The 7,764-nt window shown below is 36.1% G+C and overlaps 1 long non-coding RNA gene across 1 annotated transcript; it reads left to right on the plus strand.

The window, feature by feature from the left end:
• The first annotated feature begins 202 nt into the window (after nucleotides 1-202).
• On the plus strand, nucleotides 203-3,165 carry LOC110443507. Its single transcript, XR_002462122.1, has 3 exons — nucleotides 203-248; nucleotides 2,366-2,485; nucleotides 2,999-3,165. It is a non-coding gene; the product is annotated as an uncharacterized LOC110443507 (long non-coding RNA).
• The last annotated feature ends 4,599 nt before the right edge of the window (nucleotides 3,166-7,764 follow it).

The following is a 7,764-nucleotide window of genomic DNA, read 5'->3' on the forward strand; positions in this document are numbered from 1 at the left end:
GGTATATCTCTCTACATGTACTACCTGTCTGTATTGTGGTATATCCCTCTACAGGCAAGTTTACCTGGCTGTGTTGTGGTATATCTCTCTACATGTACTACCTGGCTGTATTGTGGTATATCTCTCTACATGTGCTACCTGTCTGTATTGTGGTATATCCCTCTACATGCAAGTTTACCTGTCTGTGTTGTGGTATATCCCTCTACAGGCAAGTTTACCTGACTGTGTTGTGGTATATCTCTCTATAGGTAAGTTTACCTGTCTGTATTGTGGTATATCTCACAACATGTAATACCTGTCTGTATTGTGGTAGATCTCTTCACAAGTAAGTGTACGTGTCTGTATGTTGTCTATATATCTATAGGTAATTTTACCTGTCTGTATTGTTGTATATCTCTCTACAGGTAAGTTTACGTGTCTGTATGTTGTCTATATATCATTCGGTAAGTTTACCTGTTCGAACAACTGACCCTCAAAATACTGTGTGATTACCTTATCATCATCAATATTACAATACATCTCCAGCACACACCCATAGGGATATATTACCCAGCTGGCATAGGACCAGTGATTAGCACCTGATAAGGCAGCTCCTGCGAATTCCTCAAAATTATATCGATTAATGTATATGATAATTGTATCAATTGTATATATATGTATTGTAAAGCACTTTAGAGTGGCTTATTTTAGCTAGATAGGGCGCTATATCAAATGTTTTATATTTAAATTCTACTAACTTATATATTTCTCAATTCAAAATATTAAATAAATTCCTTGTCTTCTATCCGACTTCTAGGCCTAATGATCAGCTAGATTCACGGTTGGTGTTAAATGTAAACAAATACAATTTTTACTCTGAGGAATACCATAACCCTAAAATATTGTGTTGAAAGATACTATAAAACAATATTCTTGTCATTGGCTAGTCGATGCACTTAAGACGGTGCTGGAATTCTCATAATATGTTTTTTATAAGTTTATGATGGTTTGTTCATGACGGACTATTTCCCGAGGCGGGATACCGTTGTGTGGATGCTATTTCCGGTGCATGACACCTACTAGCGCGAGCACACATTCTCTTTTGAGAAAATTCACTCCCAACTGGGAATATCCATCCGCTAGTCGTTCTCACCTTCTTCTCGAATGTTCTCGTTATGGTAACCCATGACAATGACGTATTCATGGTGCTGGTAGGTGGTGTAATGATATAGATTATAGAATGCACTCTAAAACACCGCTTTTATCTGCGTGCATTGTGCCAAAACGTATATCGACTCCCTGATCGTTTGTGCCCTAAAATGAAAACCCCAATCCTACATAACCAAACACAGCATTTTTTACGAATGACGCTAGTCTTGAGTAGATGTCAACAATAGTTACTCTCTGTATGGAATAGTTTTAAAAATTACAAAAAAGGTTTTGAAAAATAATACAAGCCTAGTGTAAATATCACCGAAAAAAATCAATAATACTCGTTATGTACCTTTTTATACTCCTTTCAAAGAGATGCCCCCCAAATATCAGTCTTTAAAGTTATAGTTGAATAAACGGAAATCAAGACCATTGTGTAAGTTAGTTTTCCAAAACCGTTATCTCAGTCTTTAAATACTCTGCGTTATTTGTGCCCGCTCTGGATCATTGTATCGGGATACTTGCTGTGTGTAACAATTGTTTAGTCCTTGCAGTCACGTGCTCCAAGTATTAATTGAGTACATAAAATCGTTCTAATGCAAGTTTATCATCTCGAATTTTTGGCACATTAATGTTTCATTCATTTACGAAATAGTTCCTATATATTTCAACTCCTTAGTACATTTCATTTCTCCATAACTACATGTAAAACCTCATGGATATCAACCCACTGTCATCGTAATAGTGGAAGGTGTAAATTGCGAGGTTCGTATAGTAATATCAACATTTGCTCTGTATCCTTCAGTTGCAATGCATTGAGCAGGCAAATGTTGTTGTGAGACTATAACAACATTTGTTATTGTAACGTCATCAATCTCTATTGTGACGTCACGTCATCAATTTTATTTCTGTCAAGACTTAATCTGCTGTTCAAAGAACTGTTCGAAATAAGTAAATAAAGCATAACTACTATATTAAAATGAAAATATAAATAATGAATATTTTAGCAAATACTGTTATAGTCCTATAACACACATTTCTATTGCTGACAAACTTATATAAAACCCCTACTGGACAAGTTTGTAGCAATGTGTGTTGTAGGACCATAACAACATCTGCTAAAACATTCATTGCTTAATTAACATCAGCAAAAACTTTTATAACCGTCTTTTGCTGTGACATCAAAAGTGTGAAGTCGAATCCATTAGGATAATTTTGCCTTTTGATTTGGTAGTGAGTGTGACCGGGGAAAATTGCACCGTGTATGCACATGAGTGTGCACACGAGGTATGCCAGGCCGGCTCTGTAATATCGTGCATAGACAACCTTTGCACGTGCAAGCATCTGGATTTAAGTAAGTAGCTGTGTAAGCAACTTCATTACCTAATTAAATGCCTAATAGTAAATTCATCCTTTTTTCACTGTGTAATATTTCATGGCTGCATATTACACTGCCTTGAATTCCACGACTGTATATAACACCGCTTAAAATCGCAAAACTGTATGTAACACACCTTTATATTACAAAATTATAATTAACACTCTTTAATATAACAAGACAATACACAACACTTCTTTATATTACACAACTGTTTATAACACTCCTTAATATTACACAACTGTACATAACACTTCTTTATATTACACAACTGTATATAACGCATCTAGATATTACACAACTGTACAAAACACACCTTTATATTACACAACTGTACATAACACTCCGTTATATTACACAGCTGTACATAACACACCTTTATATTACATAACTGTATATAACACCCTGAAACAGCCATTACATTTAATGACAATGAAATATATTAACTAAATCAAAATATCATGACATTTTTATATATTCTTTTCAAAGGATGCAGCAGTCAGAGAGAATGTCACCAGTACACCACTGCAGATGTGTGTCCAACTGACCGATGGTATTGCGGCCGAGATAATATTTGTCACTGCATCAATTTTGGAAAGTAATAACAGTTCTCTGTTGGTGTTTCCTTTGGACATTTCATTAAATCTCTAAATATGTTTCTTCTTACTTTTTTCATTTGAATAGACAAATATTTGTAATGAATGTCGTATTTTAATGGCTAATTGGATTCATTATTGAAGTAACCTCATGATATTTAACGTAACGTCATACTATGTAAAGAATACAAAACGCGCTTAAGATTTGTTTACTATTTAAACGAGAGAATACTGTGAGTTTACGGTGTAGCCATCAAGTAATTAATCCCAGTACAAACTGCTGGCAGATGTCAAATATGTTATTGTCATAAAAGTGTTAAACACAACTTATTAAAGCATTTTATCAGTAGCAAACAATTTATTGAGCATATTAGTTTTAAATTTCATTTTATATTTTATAACATGCATATTTTTTGTGTAGGTAAATTCAGCTTAAATTTTTCAAAAAGGAATTACCTTGACGTAAAAACAAAGTCCGACAGGGATCAAATTTGTTATAACACTTAAATGACTTCATTTATATAGCCGCAAGGTCTTATTGTCGTGGCATTTTAGTCTGTGGCTCACTGTCAAAGCGTGTTACGAAATTTGAGAATAGAAATGACCTGAATTCTAGATAAAAGGGATGAAATTTGTTAAAACATTTAAACAGCTTCTACGGAGAAATCAAAAGGTGTAGTGTCATAATATTAGTTTAAACTCACTGTCATGTAGTGCTAATAAGTTCGAGAAACGAATGACCTTAACTTATTGTTCAAGGTTATAGAATTTACATTGTCATTCAAACAACCTCTTTTGAAGAAAGGAAGAGAAATTACCGTGATCCATATTCAAGGTCACAGGGGTCAAACTTATTAGTGTACCCAAATAACTTTATTAGTGAAGAACAAGGGTATTTGCAGTCATGGCAAGGACTTTTTTCTTTCTTTGAAGAAGTGCAGCAGAATTGGTGAGAGGGAAAACTATAGGTACCTCTGTGTTTATATTAGTACGATTTTTACAAAATTTTAATCAAGAGAAAAGCGAATGTCTTACCACGGAGCACCATTTTTATCAGGCCTTGGAACTGGACACTAAGCATTGGTTGTCTAACCATGGCGCAAAGGTTTATCTGGCATTGGAACTGACTGTCTTATAACGGCGCACCGGTTGTATCTGGTCTGGTAACTGCGCACTTTGTACTGACTGTCTAACCACGGCGCACCGGTTTTTATCTTGTCTGGGAACTGCGCACTTTGAACTGACTGTCTTACCACGGCGCAACGGTTGTATCTGGCCTTAAAACTGCGCACTAAACACTGACGTTTTAACTCTGACGCACCGGTGGCATTTGGCCTGGGAACTGCACACTATGCATTGACTGTCTTATAACGGCGCACCGGTTGTATCTACTCTGGTAACTGCGCACTTTGTACTGACTGTCTAACCACGGCGCACCGGTTGTATCTGGTCTGGTAACTGCGCACTTTGTGCTGACTGTCTAACCACGGCGCACCGGTTTTTATCTTGTCTGGGAACTGCGCACTTTGAACTGACCGTCTTACCACGGCGCAACGGTTGTATCTGGCCTTAAAACTGCGCACTAAACACTGACGTTTTAACCCTTACGCACCGGTGGCATTTGGCCTTGGAACTGCACACTATGCATTGACTGTCTTATAACGGCGCACCGGTTGTATCTACTCTGGGAACTGCGTACTTTGCACTGACTGTCTTACCACGGCGCAACGGTTGTATCTGGTTTGGGAACTGCGCACTAAGCACTGACGTTTCAACCCTGACGCATCGGTTGCATCTGGCCTGGGGTTTGAGCACTATGCATTGACTGTCTTACCACGGCGCACCGGTTTTTATCTTGTCTGGGAACTGCTTACTTTTAACTGACTGTCCAACAACGGCGCACCGGATTATCTTGCCTAGGAACTACGTACTTTGCACTGACTGGCTAGCCACAGCGAGCCAGTTGCATCTTGCCTGGGAACTGCGGACACAGATTCTTTGATTTGATTAGTTGTTGGAGCTTTACGTCCTTGTTTAGGTTATGACCGAGGCGCAGATTCGACTGCTCAGACGCTTTATATACTGCTGGCTCAAACAATTCATGGGTAACGCATGTTATTCCATTTCTTATCGACTACCTAGTCTGCTGAGCGCTTACTTCCTATGGCCTGCAACATCAATGTAATTTCCACTGAAATTCCAGGAATACCTTCTCTACACACCTTGAATATGTCATAACAAAATCTAACGCACACGCGTACGGTTAACTATTTGATTGTTTGACCAGTCCTTTGAAGATTACAGAGGAGCGACATCCAATTTCAAAGCCGGTAAATTTTAATGAGTTTAGTGAGTTGTTTTCAGCGGTTTAGAGTCGAGACACATTTATTATTCAGACCAAATCAATGCATCCAATTTCGAAAGATTTCATCAGAAATTAATCAATCTGTATTACAATACAAATCTATATTAGAGGAAAAGGCGTGGATACAAATATGTAAGTTGATAAAACTTGTTTGTAAACCTCTGCTCAAATTTAGAGCATTCTTGTTTTTCAAATCAAACACTATCAATGTTGAAATATTTAAGACCAGTATTATGATATTTAAATATCGTATGGGATAACTGTTAGAAATTATAATCTGATCAACTTGAATCTGTTATGGGTTTCATTAGAGGTCCACGAATTAAGGGTAAATCTCTTCGAATACTTTCAGAAATATTGCAAAAACATAAACTCTTATACGCCTGCATATCTCTTCAGTATCTTTCAATCATATGGAGAAAAAATAAATAACAAATACACGCACATTTCGAAAAAAACAACAACATTTAAATGTACCAGCTGCTAGAAAAAAAAACACAAAGAAAATACTGCAATGTCACCAAAACCGTTAATCGAATTCAAAAACGATAAAACTTTTTAGAAAATTTATTAAGAGACAATTTCCAAAGTAAAATGTGAATAAAACTAAGTGTTCCGGAAGGGTAAGCGTCTCCTGTTTCATTGATATCCGACATTAACAACTAGATAAAATCCAAATTATGTCACCGCTTCATAAAACTAATAGCTAAAGAATGTGTATTCCCTTCTACTGCATTGCATAAGTATTGGAAGCTTCTGTAACAAGCTCTGTTTCAGTAAGTAGTTAAGAAACCGTAATTCCTTTATCTTTGTTTGATTTTCTAAAACTCAAATGTAATACAAATAACCTCAAAGTCATTCGTTGTCAATTAAGAAGATATGCAAGTGATTTGTTTTATCAGAAATCAAAAATGAAAGTTTTATCAAAACATAACAAAACAATGCCAAATTTCAGAAATCTGCAATTTCAGCTTCATATGTGGATTGATCGAGTGGTGAACACTCCGGCCTTTCACGCAGGCGGCAGGGGTTCGATCTCCGAAGTCGTCGTACGCATGGATTATTCAGAGAAAGGGTTTTTCTACTGCCCACACAACTCAAACAACCCAGGTGGAGTATTAGATGGTCTTGGGTAGATGTTGCGGTATATGTGCTGTAGCATTCAAGTGAGGTGTGGCACTATAAATGATACCATTGGAAGCACGGTACCACTACAAACAAAACACAATACATCTCCAGCACACACGAAGGCATACACACATCGGGAAATATTAGCCAGGTGGCATAGGGCTAGTAGTTAGCGCCTGATAAGGCACTCCTTGCGAATTCCTCAAAATTGTATCGATTGATCTATATGCTAATTGTATGGATTGTATAGTTTGTATAATTATGTACTGTAAAGCGCTATAGAGTGGCATATTCTAGCTATATCAAATGTTGTATGCTATTATTATTATTATCTCTCAGAAATCAAAGACGAAAGTGTTAGTAGACCCCTGTGACCTTGAATATAAGTCAATGTCATTTATTTGAACAAACTTGGCTGCCCTTCATCCCAGCATGTTACTGGCCAAATATCATCACCTTAACTCTCTCAGTTCTCAGAAATTGTTTAGAGTTTTAACCATATTTGACCCCTGTGACCTTGAATATAAGTATAAAATATATAAAAAAAATCACAAATGCCAGCTTCATCAGTAGTCAAAACTGAAAATTTTATCAAAACAGAACAATGCCAAATTAATTTGAACTAAGAAATACCAGCTTCATCAGAAATCAAATAAAGGAAAGTTTTATCAAAACACAACAATGCCAGCTTCATCAGATATCAAAAAAGGATTTTTTCTAAAAACACAACATTGCCAGATTTATTAGAACTCAGTAATGCCAGCTTCATCATAAAATCAAATAAGAGAGTTTTTTTTTTAAAATACAACAATGCCAGATTTATTAGAACTCAACAATTCCTCCTTCATCAGAAGTCAAATAAAGGAAAGTTTTATCAAAACACAACAATGCCAGATTTATCATAACTCAGCAATGCCAGCTTCATAAAAAATCAAATAAGAGAGTTTTATCAAAACACAACAATGCCAGATTTATTAAAACTCAACAATTCCTCCTTCATCAGAAGTCAAAAATGAATATTTTATCAAAACACAACAATGCCAGCTTCAACCAAAATCAAATATGAGAGTTTTATCAATAATCAAAGTTAACTGGGTAACACTACAATGCCATATTTATTACCACTTCCATTACCAAAAATCAAAAATCAAAGTTTTATCAAAACA

The sequence above is a fragment of the Mizuhopecten yessoensis genome, unplaced genomic scaffold (genome assembly GCF_002113885.1).
Source record: "Mizuhopecten yessoensis strain PY_sf001 unplaced genomic scaffold, ASM211388v2 scaffold716349, whole genome shotgun sequence".
Taxonomy (NCBI): Eukaryota; Metazoa; Mollusca; class Bivalvia; order Pectinida; family Pectinidae; genus Mizuhopecten; species Mizuhopecten yessoensis.